This window comes from Magallana gigas, chromosome 9, assembly GCF_963853765.1.
Source record: "Magallana gigas chromosome 9, xbMagGiga1.1, whole genome shotgun sequence".
NCBI classification, from domain to species: Eukaryota; Metazoa; Mollusca; class Bivalvia; order Ostreida; family Ostreidae; genus Magallana; species Magallana gigas.
In genome coordinates, this window is record NC_088861.1 from 29,354,468 (window position 1) to 29,377,387 (window position 22,920).

Sequence of the window (22,920 nt, forward strand, 5' to 3'; positions counted from 1 at the left end):
TTTGGTCGTTGAATACAACATAAATTGTTGAACCCACCATCTTTTTTACACAAAAGCACATTTTACAGCATCTTTAAACCTTCAAATTTCACAATTACAGTCAAAATATTGGTGATTCCACCAATTTCATTCATCGATTATTTCACTTACGAATAAACTTGGTGGGTCTACCAATAATAATATATTGGCGATTCTATTATTTTGAACAGCATAAAATATCTCACTCAAAGAGGACCCTGGTGGTTCCACCAATTTTATTCATCAAATATCTCACTTACGAATAAACTTGGTGGGTCCACCAATAATAAGATATGCGCGAGTCTATTATTTTGAACAGCATAAAATATTTCATGCATAGAGGATCATGGTGGTTCCAGCAACAATCAAGTATGAAGTTGTCTGTATACAGTTTTGTATTTCATTCAAAGAATTGGTGAACCCACCAACAAAGCAATAATAGAACAGATGACAAAAATAAAACCCTTTCGAATGCCTAAATATCAACAATTCTGCAAACAATGTTTGGTGGTTCCACCAATAGTCAAAGAGGTTAAATTTTCTAATATATCAATAACTACTACACTAAACAAATTTTAAGAACTTGTCCAAAATGAAAAATGCTGTCATTATTTCAATACTTGGTGGATCCACCAATATAAAATTGTGGAAAATGTGAAATGAAACTAAAGTTCCAAATTGGTGGACTCACCAAGAATTTTAAAAAGTTTATAAATCGCTGTGTTAAATATAGCATTGGTTGGACAACCAACAAACAGGAAAATTTTAGTTTTTATACAAGACAAGAAATTGGTGAATCCACCAGAGAGATCACATTAACGTATTTTTCGTTTTCGCTGATGCAGACTAGTGGAATAAATTTACCTTGTTAGACTCACTAAAACAAGCACTTTCACTTTAAATTTACATATACTTTTTGGATCTACGAAGACTTGTTGACCAAAATAGATTACAAACCTGGTGCATGCACACACACACAAAATAAAATCCCCCAAAAGCACTTTTTTTCACTGTCAAATTCAAATATAGATTTGTCGGAGTCTGCTCTTCCTGTGAGTCAAAAGTTTTCCTTTTTAACGGGATTATCAATGGCAGAACAGAATGATATTATAAAAGATAAAAGCAAAAATTATCATCACTAACTCCTAGGAGCAACTTATATGGATTTCCACCGATGGTATGTGTTGTAAATAAACTAGTCACCGTCACTATTATCATTTCAATAATTGTGTTGATTATTCTCGTAGAAAATCACCGACACTACTCTCTGGTCATATTTTAAAAAGTTTACAAATTATCGACATACGCATACTTTGTCTATCCTCCTCAGGCATCTAGATGGAGGTGGTGCCACAGGGATTTTATGTATAAACCAACACAGCAATCTGTAAAAGAAGTGCAAAACTGGATAATTATGAAAATGAAAAGAAATCATCAACTTTTTTTTGATATGATAAACTTTCACAAAGATGATTTTACTTGATTTTGTCAGTGCAAGTACAGAGTAAATGAAAGAAAGTATTGTCACATTAAGTCCATGTTGAGGTCATGCGTTGAAGTTTAGAATAATCAATATAATGTTGATATCACGAACAAAGTTCCAAAAAGAAAACCAAGTACTCAGTTTCAGTTTAGTATCTAAATAATGACGCAATAGTCAATATGTTGTCAATAAATGTTGAAAAAGTACAAGTCTCTCATGATAGTAAATAATATTTTCTAGTTTGTTTGCTGCCAAGATAGTTTTTCATATGTATTGTTTCATGAAGATGGCTATAGAATACATGTTTTAACTAAACAACCCCTCAATTATCCAGGGGCCGGAGAACAATTATTATACCGGATTAAATGAAAAATAAAAATAAAAATTTGTAAACAAAACTCGAGCCTTGTTATTGTTTACATGTGTGTTATATTGATATATGCTTCAATCTAATGTTACTTTTTGTTGTTGATAAAATTATTTATGAGCACATTGAATGAGTTTATCTTGTTTCCACAGGTTATTTTGTCAAAGAAAATGTAATTTCTTTACTTTACAAAAATTGCATTATTTGTAAGCAAATATAAGACTCGAGCTTTGTTTACATAACAACGGTTTCTTTCCTCTGTATCTCGCTTGTAACGTGACTTCTAACATTCAAATCTGGGTAAATCTTTTAAAGTAGACAACACAAATAATTTATACATACAATAAAACTTTCATCTGAAATCGTCTCTAAATCCCTTTAAAGTATTCTGTACTTACATGGGTGTAGTCTAATTGTTGAAACCATATTAAATTGTATACTTGTACTTTATAGAATATATAGGATTATGGTGAAAGAGTGATCTATGTTTGACCAAGGGCAGATAAGCAAAAAATCTCCTTTTTTTCAAAAGCTGTAAGGAAAAAACATAGTTAGAGCTTAATGTATCAGTCTAAAATCAGAATTCATGTTGGAAATTGACTAGACTTCTTAAAAATTGAAATAAACGCAGGAGAAGCGACCAAAAAGGGCCCAAATCCTGCCGCTAAGTGCAGTCATCCTTTAATGCAATTTATAGCTATGTAGACCCTTAGTGATCTATAAAAAATCACAAACTGCACGAAATAATCATGGACATATACATCTTGCTGTTTTATATGCATTGTAATTTAGATAATTTTTAACAATCATTTTATCAAGAAAGAAAGATGTAAAAATAAACGAGGGTATGCTTTATGTGATGATTAATACAGGTAATATGAAGGTAGCGAAAATTGCAGAAAAATTTACATAACCCGAAAACGCGGATTCTGGCCACACCCTGTGATAAGAAACCATACCCTGTTGTTGTTGAATTAATAATTTTCGACTTTACAGTCTTTCTTAAAATTCTTTCAGTTTCAGTAGAGATAAATAAGAAGAGTTTCAACCATTTTACGTGTATATTAATAGTGTATGACCATATTAGCCTACTGAGTGTATCAGGTGACAAAACAAAATCATATTTGCGCGTATGTTAATTTAAATCTGTTAAAGAAAGCAGGCGCTTAAGATATACATTCGGCGGGAATCCAGGCGCACACGGAGAATGAAAATTCCATCGATCAATTTAGCACATTTTCGAATTATAACGGTAATTTGGTTTTTGTTGAATGTGAAATGGGTAGAAAATTTTTGTAATGCAAAGATTGTATCAAAATACGGGTCTATAATCTGTCCCAAGTTATTGCATCCATCACTTTTTGATGATTTTAAAACAAACCCACATATCTGTGAAAGAAATGCTGTTGAAATCGATAAAAGGAAACATGTCCAAGATATCTTCATTGACAAATTATCATTTTTCACTCATAAAAGTTCACAGGAACGAAAACTTTCCAATTTGGGATGTGTATCGGTTAAGGGGGCGTTTCAAAACAAATAATCTGGACATTATATATATATTTGTGGATGAACGTAGTTTGGAATCGGAGGTATTTATGATTATCGAAACATCAAGCGAAAAGTGGTGGAAGCAAAAACTCGGGAGAGAGTATAAATATAGCAACACGATGCAATTCATGCTAAATCCTACTTATTTATTGTTGTCTTTGAATGATTTTGTCGTCTCTGGGTCTTCTTTATTAGTTATAATAGTTATAGTTGTTTACGTGCTAAAACGTTGCAATCTACGTGTCTTAATAGCTAAAGCTAATTTTTGAACTGATTAATCTTACTTTCACAAGGTCTGTGGATATGATTAGTACCCTCGATATCTCCAGACAAGTTTTTGCTTTAAAAGCCTCGTAATATTTCTAAAAACCATCAACTGACCTCTGAAAAAAAGTAAGCTTAATTCACGTGCTGATCAAGTGTCGTCATTTATACGTGTTAACAAACTACAATACTTCACTTACATGTAAGTTATATTGGCTAAGCGAAAATAGTGGTTAAAATATAATGATGTAGTTTGAATGATTCCTGTCTTCTTTAGTATTTTCCCATCATTTTCCTGATTATTTTTGTTCCAAAGTATAGTAAATGAGAAATTTTTTTTAGGCATTTTATATTTAAATTTTAAATTTAAATTTGAATAAATCTTATTTTTAGAATTAAACTTCATATTCATTAAAACTTTTATCTCCTTTTTGATAACGTGTTAGATCCCACAAGTGACATCCAGACGCTGAAATTATTCAATTATGTTTGAAGAAATTAGGTAGCCAGGTAAGAATGGTATATATCAAGGAAAGTATATCGCTGAATCTATTTTTTGATATCATAAATATCTAACCCAACCCATTAATTACGTCAGGCGAAGGAATAGATTAGTGCACCTTCCTTTACACAGTCACTGAAGAATTTGCACCTTCTCGTTCTTTTCTCTTTGAAAAAAGGTGGTTTTTGAGACATTATTATGTCATCTATAGGTCTAGTATCTATTTCGTGCGTGTTAAAGACTTACATTAAAAACAAATTAAACCAAAAACACTGAATATTTAAAAACCATTATGACAGCAGTTACAGGCACGTAGCATCGTTTTAGAAAGTGTGTTGGGGCAAACTCATCCAAAAAAATTTGACAAGCGAAAAAAAGGAACTTTCAATATCATAAAAATCCTTATCCGTGGGAAGGGGGGGGGGGGGGGGGGTCCGAATATTGCATATCTATTTGTAACTTCATATAACATCAACTTCCTTTCATTTTTTTACATTCTCCCAAAAAAAAAGGGGGGGGGGGGGCTCCATTTTAATTTTCCTCTTAATATGTAGATTTTTAAAAAAATGTTTACTGCGCAAAAAAAAGGGGGGATTTTGCCCCCTCACCCTTACCCTACCCCACGCCCGATGCTACGTGCCTAATTTAAGTTACATGTACAAGGTACTAGTATGCATATAATGCCAAGTTGTGCTTGATAACAGAAAAAAAGGAAAGGCCAGGTCAATGATGCTGATATATCTGTTGCATTTGTAATGTTTACATCCATAACTTTAGCAATCGTCATAACTTTGCGCATTTTTTCTGCAGCTAATTGTGAACACGGTTAAGTAAAATATTCACAATATTTCCGAGTATTCATGTTGATGTATAATGTATGACTTACCATAACTAGGCCGACTTAATTTGTTGTCTTTATTTCTTTTTTCTTTCTTCATTTATCCAACCATCGGCATCCATATAATTCTTTTCTTCTCTTTCACACACAATATCCAATATTTCGGTCATTATTCAAACAGATGAATTATTATATTTCGTGATAATTCAAAATTCCGTTGTTGTTAATCCGTATGTCCTAGTTTAAAATGTTGATCATTCGTACTGTAAACTGTTCTGTGCATGCCCCATTCACCCAGCCTTCCATTGGTAGATCCTATAATGTTTCAGAGGAAGGCACAGCAGGAAGTCTTTATGCAACCGTTACCGTTATTTGTTGACTGCCGTCCATTTCAAATTCAAAATAAATAAAATACTATATCTAGGTACATTTAACTGTATTTATTTGTTGAATAGTGCTAAAATTAAGCGCAATTAATGTTTTTCAATTATGCGATCACTTTGTTCCTATTTTACAAGTTTTTCCGACCCACTTTTTTCAACCACGTAAGTCCATAATACATCTACTCATAAAGTACATGTAACCTTAAAGGTAAATTTGATAATCCTAATCTAAGATTAAATCGATACAAACAATTAATTGTCATAAATTTTTATATACACTCTACTCCTAAAATAAACAGAGAATTTTATATGATCAATACTCTCTCTCTCTCTCTCTCTCTCTCTCTCTCTCTCTATCTCTCTCTCTCTCTCTCTGTGCAAAGTATCTATGCACCTTTTTCTTTCTTCAGCTCTTTCTCCGATCTTGCTGACTTTGACATGAGTCAATGTGGGAATTTTACGACATCCGAGAGAAGTGAAGAATTCTCTCTCTCTCTCTCTCTCTCTCTCTCTCTCTCTCTCTCTCTCTCTCTCTCTCTCTCCGGGGAGGGTTGACCTACATACAGACTCTGTCTAATGTTCGGCCGCCCCGATTACGACACCGAGTGCTGATTTTGAAGCGGGGAATTTTATCGGATAAAGTTCGATTTCTCCGCTTCACAGGCGGGCCCGATTTTTAGAGTAGTTTTTTTTGTTGTTAAAATAAATTTCGTTACCGTCCAAATGAAAACTTGTGAAATAGAAAAACTGAGGATGGGATGTATTGTTTGATGATGAAGAGTTTGGGGAACAAAGTCATCATAGCGTACATAAGTTGCTTTGAAAGCTTATCATGAATTAAGTGTCTGGTAACTGGAATGGGTTCTTTCATATTAATCGGATTGTTCATCTATTTTGAGTACAAAATATCATAACAAAGAGACATGTTTAGAAGGGCATTGTTTAAATTAACATTTTTTTTTTGTATTTATTTGAATTAATCAGTTAGCAATATTTAAGCGTTCCTTTGCTTTTTGTTAAGACATTCATATCACATTGCTGAAAAATGCCACTTAAGAAAACATAAGCACGTATTTAACCAAAATATACATGTATACTTAGTATTCTTAGCACTTTCTTCAAATATCATTAAAAAAATTAAGGTGGATTTAGGTCATATAATATATTTCAAATTGTAAACACACAAGATAAGGTCGCTAGAATATAGAGGATATTTTGAATCGTGATAAGGACACAGAAAACGCGGTTCCGCTTGTCCTGCACAAGGTCAGCAACGTTTATCCTCCTGCTGGTGTGAAGACCCGGCGAATTCAAAAGAACGTAGCCTCCCGCTGTGCCGACCAAGAAAGTGATCTTACAAGTGTTTGTAACTATTTGATCAAAGACCTCCCTCTTTGCTGAGCTTCTAGCACGGAAGTATTTTGAAATTTTATATGTTGCAATGATTGATGTTCTAATGAAACATGCCCCTGGAAAGTAACTTATAACTCAATGAATATAAATATATATCTTTTTAGTTGAATACATGTAATTGTCAAAAATTAGAAGCAATTATTAAAAGGTTTTTACGGAAAAAAGGTATGTACCTTACAAAACTACGATTGAGATGAACAGAATGAGCACCCACAGGAATGTTAATGAAGCTATATATCTTATAGATAAGAAACTTTCGAGAGGCGGGTATGACGCATATTACATGAAGGTCCATGTGCTGCTGAATATTTGTGTATTCTTAGGACAACTTCTCATACATATGTACATAAATGATGTACTTGCATTGGCGGATCCAGAGGGGGGGTTCCGGGGGTCGGAACCCCCCCTTTCTCTGGGACATATAATTTTTTTTGAAAACTTGTAATGCCTATTTAAAGGCAATTGTCCCCATTTATAATATAAATACTGTAATTATTTCAAGTAAATGCTTTTAAAATTGCTAATTTAAAGAATTTTTTACAACGCACCGTAATTTACATGTACATGTATTTCTTATATGAAAAAACCCTAACGATTTTTTTTTATCGAAAAAGGTACTCCCCATCAGCATCCAGTGCTCACATCTTTGAGTAAATATGTGGAAAATTTAAAAAAAATAAACTAAGCAGTGTCGCTAAGAACACAGATTTATAATAACATCTCTAACATCTACAATGTATTGTCTACTCTATTTCGTTAAAAAATGGATTATAGTTAATTTTATGCAAGTTTTGCTATTTTTCTGGAATGCTAGCTATACCGTACCTTCATACCCACATGAAACACAAAAGAAAGCCCTTTTTTGGTTTTTTTCCAAGAATCGGAAATTATGTTACAAAATACCGTGTAAGGGGTTTATATATAAACCATTATGAAAATGCACAAGTTTTCAAAACTTTCCTGAATAAGATCGCATCTGTACAAGTGCCGGGAGATGTGGCGCACCCATTATACAGAGGTCACATCAAGTTCCCTGGGACGACTATTGCTTGTACAATTGTATTTCACATGTTCCATCTATTCAGCAGATAAACTATCCCCATTTTTGTCATATCCTATCATTTAGACCTTTATTTAAGAAGGCAACCGATAGAAATCAAAGTCAATAAATAGTTTAGAATTTAACCATCAAAGACATAAATTTTTTTTACCAAAAAATTCATTTTTATAATAGCTTGTCGTAATAAGTCTGAATTATTTTTGGTTTCTTACTGTTTCTTTCTATTAAGCATAGCATAGACACACGTTCTCATTGCTGGAAACTTGGGGTTTTTTTAAAGGCTGGAAATTATGCATATCTTCCTTACCTAAACCAAAACGCTCAATAATGCAGTGCACTCTGATATTAAAATAGATGTGAAATAGATATTGATGAGATAAATGTTCATTAAATTTACGCACGGAAAACGTTCAAAAGGCCTTGTTTATTGACAAATAATGTATTTTGCATGTATTGATTTTCATCAATTGGAACCCCCCCTTTTCAAAATTGCTGGATCCGCCTCTGTACTTGTTTCCTTTTTATTTATTCTCTGTCGCATCAAATCCAACAGTTTCTTCACGCTGCGATAAGTAAAATATCAAATTTGAGAATAAATCATTGGATAAATTTTTATTCATTTAATGAAATTGATGTTTATTTAAGATATGTATTAAACGGATACATAATGTCCGTTTCCCGTGCAAAAACAAAGAATTGTCTCTGATGCTTTTAATAAAAAAATCGCACACATGGACATTCTGTCCGCCGCCACTTTATTTTTCAGGGTTACACGTATGTCTGCCGGTGGACATAACGTATCGATTTGTTTTTTAGAAAAAAGGCGGGCATTTTGTAACGACGAACATAATGTGACGGCGGACAAAACGTGACTGTCCCACCTCATGTTTAATACTAAATATGCAACTGATATTATAAGTTTATAAGACAGAATACATTGCATTTAAAAGTGTAGTCTGCCTCCAAAAGATAGTCTTATAGGTTGATATAGAGTGGTGTTATAGTAGTATGCCCCCTCCCCCCTCCCAATTCATCCGAGCTTGCAGTACATGTGTACATGAACAGTATGTAGTATTGAATTAGACCCCCCCCCCCCTTCCTCGAGAATATAGGAATATACCAGTATGATATACAACGCATTTTCCTACCGTTGCCACCCCAAATGTTTAGTTCTATATACGTGCACATTTATCACATACATGTACATGTGTATTTCCCTTTTTAAAACAAAATAAAATCCTGCATTCGAGCCTGAATATTGAGAGAGAGAGAGAGAGAGAGAGAGAGAGAGTTTTCACATAATTTTGTTAATTTCTCTGCTAGTTAATTAACTGTGTGATGTGCTGATCATTTATCTATACTTATTAAGACATTTTGCCAATAGCCCAAAAAATACCAACACCAGTGGCCATTTTCATGGAAGTATCTTAAAACCTATCTTGCGACATGGTCTAGATGTAGGATATGTCTTGAAACATATCTTATGCCCACTCTAAGACGAATCATAAGAAGTAAACCGAAGCTGTCTTACGTATACTAAATTAATTATTCTTAGATTGACCGAATTTCCTATTAAGTGAATATTAAGAAATTTTATTTTCAAAGATTTCTTATGTGTTATTTTATTCACCAATGACGATTAGATCTGAACCATTTTAACAACAGCTTGGACTTTGGGTAGTTGTGTCAAACGATAATGTGACGTAGGCCTGTTTATTTCATTGTAGGGCTCTTTGAAATCGACAAGGTTTGTCTGGCTTTTCAGCTAAGACTACGCGATCGGTGTGTATTTTGCTTGAAACCAGTGTCATTTTTGGGAGTTGATTTTAATAAACTATCCTATGCAGTTACTCTAGATCTGGCAAACCGAAAGTGAAACAGTGTTTGGACCTAAGCACAAATCATCACCGATGACAAGACTTAGATCTTGAAAATAACAGATAAAGTTCGGTGTACTGTATGCTAAACCATTAATATTCAAGTTCAAGGAAACATATTAATAAATACCCTGAAAATAGTATGATTTTAAATAATACAAACAATTTAGATATTTTTGTAGTCGAATGTATTCCTACGCCAGAGTTCAATTTAGTCTCGTTCAACCGGCTGTATCCGTAAATTTCCGACAGAGAGTCTCTCTTGGTAGACGGAGAGTAAGGGAGACAGCCGAGCGTCTGATTGAACGAGACAATATTATATAATTATCAATATCTAATATTCATAATATTATCTAATAAATATTTAATATTAATTGGATCCAGACGTGTACAATTTTTAGAAATATTTCGATACATGATTCTTGTCGGAAAAGTTCGAGAATTCATATTTTAAAAATTCAAATACAGATTAGAAACTACTTGCTATGCAAAATAACATATCGTTGATTTAAAAATTAATAATAATTGATAAAATCAACTCCCGTCAGTACTTCAGTACTTTGATTTAACTTGTTTTAACGCAAGAAATAGATAGTTTTGTCCTACTGAAAGTCCAAGACCTTCATTGCGTGGACCCTGAGGTCCACGCAGAAAATATATAACCGAGGTTTAACCGGATGCTATGGGGAAAATTCAGCCTGCGCATGAGCTAGCCTGGTTCCTGTACGTAATAGGTAGCTCAGGGAACCAGGCAAGCACACGTTTATCTGAATCGGGATCGGGATTACATGCAATATGCACACAAATAAGTTCAAAGGTGCTGTAATTGTAAAGTTGTCGGTAAACAGTACAGAAACAAAGTATTCCTTTCAAAGAAATGATCGGCATATGATATGAACTGTCAGTATTTTGAAATAAGTTAATGTTATGCCGAAACTACAACATGCATCAAATAACATATTTGCAATATTTTGTTGTTTTCCGAATAAACACGCAACTTAACTTTACTTTTATAGGTATCACAACACTATTTTTTCGAAGGTTCACGTCAAAACATGGCTGAGTGAAAATAATTCCCGAATTCCCCTTCGTTTTTAGGAGTTTTCCGCCAGCGACAGGGACTGTACTTTTTTATGAGATAAAAAACAAAATGTAAAATGCCTGATTTTCCCACCTTTGTAAAAATACGAGGTCACTTGAATTTTTGATGCCAGTTGTTTAGGCAGGGGTGTGAAAGGGCTCGGACATAATTTTCAAGCACATGTGTAACTTTGATGTAAACAAACTCTCGTGCCTTTGTGGATGGCTGTGTGTTTTGTGCTACTAAATTGGTTAGGAACAATTGTTTTAAAAGTTGTAAAGAGGAATTTACCCAGAAGTTTGTTTTAAACTTGCTACCCGTATCTAAAGTTGCGTAATTTTGGTAAGAATATAAAGTAAAAATTAATAGTGTTGTGCAACCTAAATAGTAGGCGAGGCTAGAGTACTTCCCGATTAAAAATTTTAAGCATTTAAGTATGATTGAATAATTACATGTATGTCACTGTATAAAAGTTTAAATCTCAAGAAAAATGCATCAAAATATGAAATTGATTTACACAAAGCTGTCACTGCATAGTTAACAAAGTAGTGCAAATCGTAATGTGTGCGCAAATACTGTAAACCTACTATTATTGGCGACGACTTTATTTTGCGATTTACTTCTGATAAATTGGTTTGCTACGACTAATGTTCGCGGGCAAGCCTTCTCCATACCAGTTTTACTATAACAACCATACGACAACGAATGGTTCGCTGCGAGAAATATTCGCGACAACGAGGCCCTCACGAACCTCGCGGAAATTTTTTGCAAGCGAATAAAAGTTGGTTAACAGTAGTAGAATTCACCGAATGCCTGATACTATACATGCAAACTTCATTAATAGATATATCATAATTATCTTAGAAGTATGAACCCTTTAAATTCTGAGATAAAATGCCAGGGCTATACATATACGTACATTTGTAATACAACGTACAAATTTAGTGGTTAAAAGCAGAGGGCTAGAGTGGATGGAATCTCTGATTATCTTAAGGCTTTCACGTTTTCGTTGGAAACACATGCAAATAGTCCACGTATTGTATTCCTTTTTTTAAATGACAGCAACTTGTTTATTAACTTGTTTAGCTTGGTTTTTGATCATCCATTACATTTACACCGTTTATATACGTTTAGTAAAATGTGTGCCGTATATATTTTTATCATCGCCAATTTTAAATATCAGTGAGCCATGGTCAACTTACTTAGAATCAAATTCAAACATCCTAAAAGGTAATGGTACAATATCGAACTCATGTAACTCTAGCGTGAGGATGGGAGGGGACAGGGGTTTTCAAAGCAGAAAAATAGGAATGGTCTCTGCATAGTGGAAACTTTAAATTCTTCACGTGAATCTGATATTTTAAAATCATACTTGTTTCTTGCATTTCTTACCCAGGTAAATGTAGACAATGGTGTGTGCATGCATATATACATGTATATATGAATACATGTCATAATATTTATCAAGTTTTCATCAAATTTAAATTGCGTGTATTGTTTTCTCACACCATAAGATTATTTGGATCTATAAATGTTATTTTCAATGAGATATAATTTGCCACACATTAGTTTTTTTTAATGGAAATTGCAAAAAGCTCACTTAGATCTATTTGTAAATATTAGACGGGTAATCTTCTTAAAATTTAGAAAACGGATTTTGTACTCAATGTATGTAACACAAGTCATGCGTGGATTTGGGAGAATGAATTTATTCCGAATAAAATCACATAGTAAAGTTACTGAAACTAGCGCTCGGAGCCCCCACCCACCTTTTGCCGACATGCAAATATAGATAAGATAAAAAAATGTCCTTTTTTACAGACCCTGAAACGTTCTACTTTTTATTTTTTCGAGCGCTCACCGTGCGCTCATAGTGCGCTCACTGTGGGTTCACTTGCGCTCTCCGCTCCGCTCCGTTCGCGCTCATCGTTCACAAAGCTCTCACCGTGCGCTCATTGTGCGTTCACCGTTCGTTCAGCGTTCACTTATCAGTCATTCAGAACTCCAAAATGAAAGAATCGGTCTTTGCGGGACACAGCAAAATGAGAAAAGAACTCGTGCATAAAGGTGGAAGAAAACGTTGATAGTCGTTGATAAAATCATTATAGTCTTAAATTTGGTTTAATTTAAATGTTATAAATGTTATTCCTAAGTATGAATGGTATGGTATAAGATGGAATAGAATAAATTTTATTTGCAGATTATTGGATAGGATAGCCATGTTTTGTCAATATTTACGATAGCAGCACTGTACATTTAGTTAATCAGCTGTTTATCAGTTAAACTGTTTTCGGGGGTGTCGAATCAAGGATTTTTCCTAAATTTACATATAAAAAATAAAAATTTTGGACAAAGAATAGAATTGAAAATTAGGAAATGAACAGTAAAATCCACGGATTAGGATTTTCATGATTATGGAAAGGTGTCTTATTCTTTTTTCCTTCCGTTTTTTTTCTTTTGGGGGTGGGGGGCATGTCAAGATTTTTTGGATGAGTCTGCCCAACCCCCTCCCCCCCCCCCCCCACACTTTCAAAAACGATGCTACGTTTCTGTTAGTTCTCTTCTCTATTTTAAACTGCTGAGAATCATATCCTCAGTACTCTTTGCTGGTGTGGAAAACATTAACCTGTTTAATAGGTTCTATTTGTGGATACTGTCCTTTACAAAAAAAAGGTCGATGGGAATCAATTAAAATGAAAGATTTTCATTATCAGGATCACGATTGTTTCTCGAAACTTCTTTACAATTGCTTTTAAATCTGGCATACATGTCAAAAGGATTTAGTTTTACATAAAGCACAGGATCCATTATTTCTGCCAAAATGTCCCTTTTGTCCATTAAAAAAAGCTGCGTGCGCGGTAATGCATCTACATTTAGCAACCTAAAGCACACCGGTGCTGAAAACTGCCACTGTAATTGAGTTGGAACTGTATGTAAGTCTATGTTTAAGCTGCGGGTCCTGATGCATGTAAGTTGAAGTTAAGGGAAACTCGATTGACCGGAATGGGCGTGAATAGTATACCCGGTACACATATCTGCACCAATAATCCGTTCCGGAATTTCTTTAACATTTGCTAGTAATGCCCAGAGCATGCAGAAAGAATTTATTTGGACGATTATCGACATAAAATTACATGCAGCACCACCAATTAGGACCACTGTACAACTCGATCGATCCGGCTGTACCCGATTGACACGCGATCGGATTGTGGTCCTCTAAATGTTAATTCACCGAGTGATTAGCGCTTCATCATTTATCATAGATCTGAGATACATTTTGATATCAGGACGACTGTCCGATTCCGGCTGATGTACATAAGAGTTTCAACAATTTTTTAAACAAACAACTACATGTATATGTACATGTAACATGTGAAAAATGACAAATGGATAATAAATGTAGAACAGACTATGGAAGCTACGTAAATCCCATTGTAAAATATACATGTAGCAAATAAACCCCCTTTGAACAACATGCAATATAAAGACGACAAGTGAGGAAATCCAATCTTTGTTCACTAGCATAATTGGTATATTTCCCGTTCGTTAAAATAGTTTCCTGTGCATACATAGATCGTTGGACTTCTTCATAAAGAAACGAAGTTGATCCCCCCCCCCCCCTCTCTCTCTCTCAAATATAATTAAACATGATAAATTAAGTTACTAATAGGTAAATAATAAAACACAAAAAATATCTTAGGATATTTCATCGGACTTCATGACCTCATGTAAATGGGTAAATTACAAACCCTTGTTTCATTTATTCACACCTAAGCCGATACCCCATCCCTTGCACCCGCGCTAAGGTGTTACACGTACGTGTGGATACACCTGTGTATATACATGTATATGTGTTTTACTATGATGAAAATATTGTTTGTTGTGATCCCATATACAATAAATTGTAATTGAATGAAAAGAATTTTGCGAACGCAATTAACTTCATGTAATTTCTTTTTAACTGACCTTGAAAAAAAGTTATTCAGATTTAGCAAATCAATTTAACCCTAACCGTAATCCTGACTCTGGGGAAGTTTGCCTCAGTCTAGACGGACCGGGAACACAAAGACAGTGCTGTTTTGGGCCCGGCTCCGGGTGCGGTACCCCCCTCCGAAGCGAACACAGAACGTACCGTTCGGCACTCGTCAAAATCAGGGGGACCAAGCAGATGGCAGAAGCGATTTCCCTGTGTCTGCATGGTCGGTCAGGATTAGGGTTAACCATCACCCAGAGAGAGAGAGAGAGAGAGAGAGAGAGAGAGAGAGAGAGAGAGAGAGAGAGAGAGAGAGAGAGAGAGAGAGAGAGAGAGAGAGTTCAAATGAGGCAATTACATGTCGTAAGATCCTCACATAGACATATCAAAATCTGTAAGTTTTGGGAGAGATAAAGAATGAAAAAAGAAAGAGGCAGATATTTGTCGAGTAAGAACAGCTTTATAATTCAGAAAGGGTGGCTCACGCGATAACCACTGAGACTTCAAATAAATATTTCTTAGAATACGTTTTTGCTATTTTGTAGCTTGATTTAAGGGAAATAAAATACATTTGCAAATATTTATACTTACATATAATTAATGATTAATAGTTTTATTTCTTAAAAACATCAGAGAAAACATTTTCCTTGAACATGTTCCCCACATGCATATTTACGATGTCTCGTTTACAAACATGCCTGCATCAATTATTGTATAACGTCTGTCTATCGATTGAGGGTATTTTTCCACTTGATGTCATTTTACTCGTATGAGGACTTTCTTTGTTGCTTGACTATTTGATAACAAAATTCATTTCTAAGCTATTATGTTGATTTTTATATCGCCTTAAGATCTGTTTAAAGATCATTACAAAAGTTGTTATCTTTGCGTCGCCTTAAACGCTGACGTCGCCATTTACTACGAAATGAAACAATTGTTTATTGGTTAAAAAAATGAGCCTGAACAAATTTTATCCCTTTTTAAGTTTCTTTAAATCATAAAAAAAAGTACTTTTCGTCACGATATTCATTTCTTTATGCTGATTTTAACTTTTCATTTTTTATTTTCATAATCATATGAGTAACGCTACTTATCTACGCAATTTTTGGACAATCCTCGTACATGTATAACGCTGTGAGTTAGTTTTTGATATGAAAGAATTATTATGTGAACAACCCTATAAGCCTTGCAAAGTTTTACAAACCCGTGAGTCAAATTTCTTGACTTATCTTATGGCTGTATGCTTACAAATTACAAACAGTGTCTATATGACCGTTTGGTTGCCTTCATGTACATGTACCTGTCCGTCTGTCCCCCTTCTCTCTTTCTCTCTCTCTCTCTCTCTCTCTCTCTCTCTGACTTAAAAGTGTGTATGTCACATCTCTTCCGTTTACCAAAACACTGAATAAAATGAGAGAGAGGGAGAAAGAAGAGAGAGAGAGAGAGAGAGAGAGAGAGAGAGAGTTGGAAAGATCGTAGAGTATGTTACATATCGAAAGAAGACACGTCTGTTGTTCATTGGGAAATAAATCTACACTGAGTGAGTGGTCTAAGGTGCGGCCTAATTAGTGTAGAACGGTTGCCGTGGAGCCATGCTGTGTCGTTTTTGTATTAGCATAAACAGGTCGGTCTGCGCTATAGAATTGTTTCAGATGTTTACAAGCTTTGCATTTCGATGATACAAACAACGTATTCGATTACTGCATGTAAGTCATGGATGAAGAGGAAAAAAATCCTAAGTCAAAGGTACGTTTTTAAATTGTTGAAGTCAAAATATAAAGAGAAAATAGACTACTTTGAGTACAAATTGTACGTTACGAATATTTTCCTTTCTTCCAACTGATAAAAACATAATCTAAAGAATTCCCTACATTTATTCTAACGATGTGGACGCTGAGAAAATGGGTCAAGGTACAGACTATTGTGAAGATTACTCTCGATGTTTCTCTTTTGAATAGCGGGTCATGTCGAGAACAATTTAATTACCTATCATGCCAATAGGCAAATAACTCGACAGTTAAATTTCGAATTTCTATTTCATGCAGTGCATTTTTAGGAAAGATATTTCAATAGCATTCAATTTGGTGATTATCTCGGCATTTCACTCTGCGATTTGTCAAATACGTCTGCATTGACCATGTTAAGAGATGGATCAACATCACTTGCCAAATTATTCTAATGTTCCTTCTTTTCCGTTTAGAAGACTCTTACAAAGCCTCCTCCGTTATGTGCCGTGATTTCCTCGAAAACCTCGTAAAAGGCTACACGCTCGGACTCGGAAGTTGCTGTGATCATCATCCTACTTTTGAATCAGATGTCAAAATACTAATATTCAAGCGCCTGTTAATGAATCTACTGGCTGAAAAGATCCATTCACAAGCATTACCAGAAGGTAGGTTGTCATACACTAAACGTTTATAAAATATATGCGTCGATCTAGACCCTTTTATATAGTAATGATTATGTTTATAGTCTTCCTTTAAAAAATCACAATATTGAATCAAAATTGGGACATGAACTTCGAGCTAGATAAATTCGTCGTAGTCTTCAAAGGTATGCCCAAGAAAACACAAGTACATGTAGAACGGTTTGATTTTCATAAACTAAGAAAAACGTTTAGTACAGGCTACATGAAAATTCAGAACATTTTCGCAAATTCAAAAAGCGCACACTTTTAGTTTGATGCATACCAGTATTTACAATGATATATTATAACACATGTTTTGATGTTGGTGTCATTTAAGGTCCATTGCCTTGTCTATATTTATGAAAGAAATGAATTGCAAATGTTATTTGCAAAATTTATTTTTCATATTCTGATTCATAAAACATGGATCTCGAATGAAACTTTTAAATGACCCCCCCCCCCACCCCACCCCACAGATTAAGTGTCTTGTTTATATAACAAAATCATGTACCTATAGTTGGGATACAGACAAAAATATTGTATGGATTAAGTGAACATAGCTCTTTCTATTTTCGAATGACCACTGTTCTCTATCATTTAAATAATATTGCCATACAGAAAAAATGTTATGTAAAGTTTATATACTGCTTTTATGTATAAAACTCAACGTCACTGAGGATCCCATAGTCTGCAATAATGTATGACAGATAATGATCACATGTTTAGATCACAAGAAATATTATTGAAATTTAGAATTGAACTACATTAATTTACAATCTCCCAGAGCTCTGATGCAAAACTGAATACTGATTTTATATGCATCATACAGAACAAGTTTTGTATGCAGTGATATTCATTTATTTGTCTGTAAAAATGCCAAATATTCAAGGTCAATGCCTGTTGAAAATCAAACTAAATGAAGAAAAATATGTTCCATTATATAAAAGTTGCAATACAACTATTTCGGTAAGTAATTAAATTTTCGAAATTTTTGTATTATTTGTTTTGAAAGTTCAAAGTTCTAATTAAGCCATACACTTCCTAATATTATTTTAAGTCACAAACTTAAATCAAAATAACTAAGATTAGCTGGACTAGAAAGGAAATAATATTATGTATGCAGACGACCAACCTTGGACTTCATAAGGTTTGTTAATTGTTGAAATTTGTGTTGGGGGAATAATCATGACAATAACGTTTATCTGCTCATTTTTGCGATGATCAAATACTCGGCTTTTCGCAACAATTATATTCAAATTTTATTACTTCTGCCTATTTTTTTTATCGCTGAAAATGGCTGACGCTAATACATTAAGTTACAAAATTTTCACATTTTTGCAAATTTTGTGATATACGAAAAAGGTTCGGATATAAAGTATATAAATACATTGTAGCTTTGAAAAAATCTCCAATTTAACAGCATGGCTAAAGTTACTCATATAATCGTTTTGATCATGTGGCCTCATGTAAATAAAAACGTTGTTTTCCCAGCTGAGTTATTTTATAACAGAAAAAAAAATATGAAAGACGTGTACTCAAAACAATGAAATTTCATTTCAAATTGTTTTTTATGAATCAAACTTTGCGACATTTTGATGCATAAAGTTAAACGCTAAATTATAATTAATGAATCAGCTGTTTGTAAAAGTTTTTACATTGTAAAATTATGAACTATTCTAGATTTGATTTTCATCGAGAAATTGATAACAACTGATAAAGAATCTCTTTGTTCTATATTAATTAGGTATATACTGATTTGCGTTAGTTAAGGAAAAATATTCTTGACAGTCTCTACATGTATGTATTCTGATTATTAAAGTCATCTGTATCCAAATTGACCGCAGTCGAACTCAAATTCAGATTTTATTGATTTAACCACAATATCTTAATTACTAGTATTCAATTAACAACAACTTCTTTTATAGATAGTCAAATTAATTCACGGGCACTTAACATATAAATTATGGGATGGAAGTAGTAAAATAAAATCCATGTTTAACAAATGATGCGTATTTGATACACTAGAGGATAAACATTAAAGGGATTTGTGTGTTCAACAAGATTGTTTTGTTCGTTATACTATGTCCGAATTTTTCCTTATTTGATTTTCTTGACTTATGGTTTAAAAAATGAAATCAAGTAGCAACTGGCGTGATATTCAGAGGAGGTGACAATGCGAAAAAAAATAATTAAAATTGATCATATATAAATGTATACAGTTGATGTATGTTGCTAAGATTTTTTTATTGCATCTGACTGGAAAAAATACAAACATTTCCGGCTTTCCACTGTTTAATATGTGGTTTAATGATGCAGCTTGAAATATTTCTATTCTTACAATATCTATTGTAATAAATATGAACCCGCAATCGCATAAATATTAATATTAATAACTATTAAGTTTTATCACCGTCCCAAATCAAATGTATCAGATAAAAGACTGTTTTGGAGAAGAAGACCCCCCCCCCCCCACTCCTGGTGCCCGTTTCACAAAGATTTCCAAAGATGATTCATTAGATAGCACTTAAGAAATGCCTAATTTATAACTTAAGAATTTCCCGAGGTTTACCATAGCTGTTTCACAAAACTTTCTTAGCGTAGCACTGTTGACTTATCTTAAGATGCATTGTAAATCACTTTCATATCATATTGTTAACGCTAAATTAATACCGATTATGTATAAATTATTTTCAATATAACAAGAATGTAAACTTTATAAGTGAATATAAAAATTCATTCTTTTATTCACCTAGAAAAAAATGCGTACATAGAGTGTAAATAGTGTAATGTCTAAATACATATACTGATATTTTGTATGAAATTTTCCATTTACATGCATAAGCGAGCAGATAAAAATCACGTAATGTTCTTCGTAAACGGTATTTCTTTTTAATTTAATGCATTGATCAAAGTATCTTTCTTGTTTTTTGTTACATGTACATATATTTCTTTGTTTTAGATATTATATGAATATGACTGCATAAATCAACTGAAATTGGTCACTGCTGAAATTTTTACGATCGAGTGTATATTTAGTCTATAGTTGGTCCATCATAAATAGCCCGTGTTAACATACACAGATATGCTTACTCCAAAATTAAAAATGCTGATGGGACCAGATAATCTAAAAAATGTAAACATCTAACGTCTAAACCAAAGGAATTAATTGACGATATATATTATGTATATTTTTACTTCTAATGTTTTAGTTTAGAAGTAAAGTGAAACAGGTTTTAATGATACGTGTAATTTATTATTTTTGTTCCACTTTAATGTGCTTTATTAATCTGCGTATTATTCTTTTCAGTAGAACATAAACAGTCGTCATGTTAAGTTGTTAAGACATCGCTTTACCTGTCTTTTTAAAGTAAAGACATAACTTAGAAAGTTCCTAAGATAAGACTTGAATAGTGAAACGGATAAGTAATGGACTTAAGAAAAAGTTTTTGTTTCACAAAATATTACTTAGTCAAAAGCATGGTTTGTGAAACGGACCCCTGGGGATAGATTTTTAACCTAAGTTGTCCGATCCAATGTATCTGCCCGTAACTTGATGAACTCGCCCTACACTATCTTCAAAGATTTTTGTTAGTTAATCCACGTAAAAAGTTTCGCTAAATATTCTTACTCTTAACGTATTTATTTAATATTATTTCATTTAAAGTATATATATTTTATGCTAACTCCCACTGACTTGGATCCGCCAAAGCCTGTCCACTTCCTCATTTCATTTATACTATTTCAAAATTGATAGTATGGTTTGTTTTTTTAAAATAATTTTACAATAATTATTTATAAAGCAAAAGTGAAATTATAGCTTAAGGACATCTCACAAGACTTAAAATACAGAAGGTGTAATCAGTTACTTTTTTTGTTTATTGGCAAAATGTATTAATTTTTAAGGATAGAAATGCATTATCATTTTTGATATAGGAAACATAGATTTGTTGCCTTTATCAAAGATCTAATTAAAAAGATTGAAAAAAATTATGTATTTTCAGGTGCACCTTTTCTTATGCACATGAGGATGTCAATGCATGATTCAGCAACGAGGCTGAAAACTGAGGAGGAAATATTGATCCCATTGAACTACTTCTTAAAGTCAACATGATTATTAACTTAATTGAATTATGACATTCACACCTTGATGCAAAATAGTATGTGTGATTTGAGAAAATTGACTCGTCCACTTCACTAGAAGAACAACAATTCGATAGTGAAAACGTTCTACATAAGGATGGGTGACTCTCCTACATGTAACAAGAAATCCGAAGGAGGTAAAGCGTCGCAAAATTCGTAGCTTGAGAGGAATACCAAAACTTTTCCCGTTCATCTTTAACGCATTTTTTAAAGAAAGAATTTTTATCCACTTTACTGATTGGAAATGGTCAATAAGTTATCATATTGATTAGTACAAATCATCTGTGTAAAAACTAAGCTATATAAGAACAGTAAAAAACAATGCTGTAAATAGATGGAGACATTGATCATGGATGATGAGAAAGTAATATGTAAACCCTTTGTTTAAAGCAAGTAATAAAATGTTTCACTACTGTAATTCAAAAACACTTCATGATATTTCAATATTCTTTGAAATTTCTTTCTACACGTATTTCTTTTTTTTATGGCATTGTAAATCCAAAGGCAATTACGAGTTATGATGATATGTTGATCTTTCTGGTGGATTCACCAACTTTCTGATCTTTTATAAACTGAACATAGCGTTCATGTTGGTGGGCCCACCAATTATGTATTCAATAGCAGCGATAAACTAATTGTTACCGGCCTGGAGTTTCTTTGGTGAATCCACCAATTTTGTAATCTTTTTTTTTTTATAATTCGTATAACTTGATATCTGGTGGATCCACCAAGTTGGGGTATTTTGAATTTTGTCAATCTTTTTGGTGGCTTCACCAACTTTCTTGTCATGTATATAAACTGACATGTGTTGCGATGTTTCTGTTTATTTAGTGCCGCCGATAAATGTTTAGAAACTTTTGGTGATTGCACCGACTTTGTACTCTATATTTGTTTGGAAAATTTCATTTTGGTGGATCCACCAAATATTTGGATAAAGAAATTTTGCCTGCATTTTTCATTTTTTGGTGAGTTCACCAAATTTAATCAGTAAAGTATAAGACAAAACGATTATTGCATATTTGATGCTGTTTAAAAAAATACAATCGCCAAAATGTTATTATTGGTGGACCCACCAAGTTTATTCGTAAGTGAGATATTCGATGAAATAACTTGGTTGAGTCACCAATATTTTGACTGTTATTGTGGAATATGAAGATTTTAAGGTACTGTAAAATGTGCTTTTGTGTGAAAACGATGGTGGATTCACCAATTTATGTTGTGTTCAACAACAAAAAATGAATAAAACTCATGTTCATTTCTGTCTTTGCATTGTGTTCATTTTTCATTTTGCACTGAAAAAAAGAGGATCCGAATAGAAAATCCTCTTTCTTAATAGAAACAGTTAAACTTGTTTACTAATATTAGCCATACCATATCAAATCTTCACATTTTTATGTGCTTGCATAAACAATACAAACAGAAAAAAATATTCTATAGATATAAAAGCAACAAATTGTACTAAATAAATCAAAGCCTGAATTTTATCAATAGCAATTTGTAGTGTTTTTCGTTTTTCTCACTTTTTAAAATTTAAAATCTTCAAAAATTGTTCAGTCGTACGTA

The 22,920-nt window shown here is 33.2% G+C and overlaps 1 protein-coding gene and 2 long non-coding RNA genes across 3 annotated transcripts in view; 1 reads left to right on the top strand and 2 right to left on the bottom strand.

Annotated features, from left to right (window-relative positions):
• Positions 1 to 22,920, bottom strand: part of LOC105337318 (uncharacterized) — a 33,000-nt gene that overhangs the window by 9,116 nt on the left and 964 nt on the right. The gene's annotated exons all lie outside the window — the stretch shown is intronic.
• On the bottom strand, positions 1,080 to 5,555 carry LOC136271216 (uncharacterized). The gene is made up of 2 exons (XR_010709096.1): positions 5,072 to 5,555; positions 1,080 to 1,403 (listed from the first exon to the last, which is right to left on the bottom strand). It is a non-coding gene; the product is annotated as an uncharacterized lncRNA (long non-coding RNA).
• LOC117682256 (uncharacterized) lies at positions 16,329 to 22,365 on the top strand. The gene is made up of 3 exons (XR_010709093.1): positions 16,329 to 16,556; positions 17,011 to 17,202; positions 21,219 to 22,365. It is a non-coding gene; the product is annotated as an uncharacterized lncRNA (long non-coding RNA).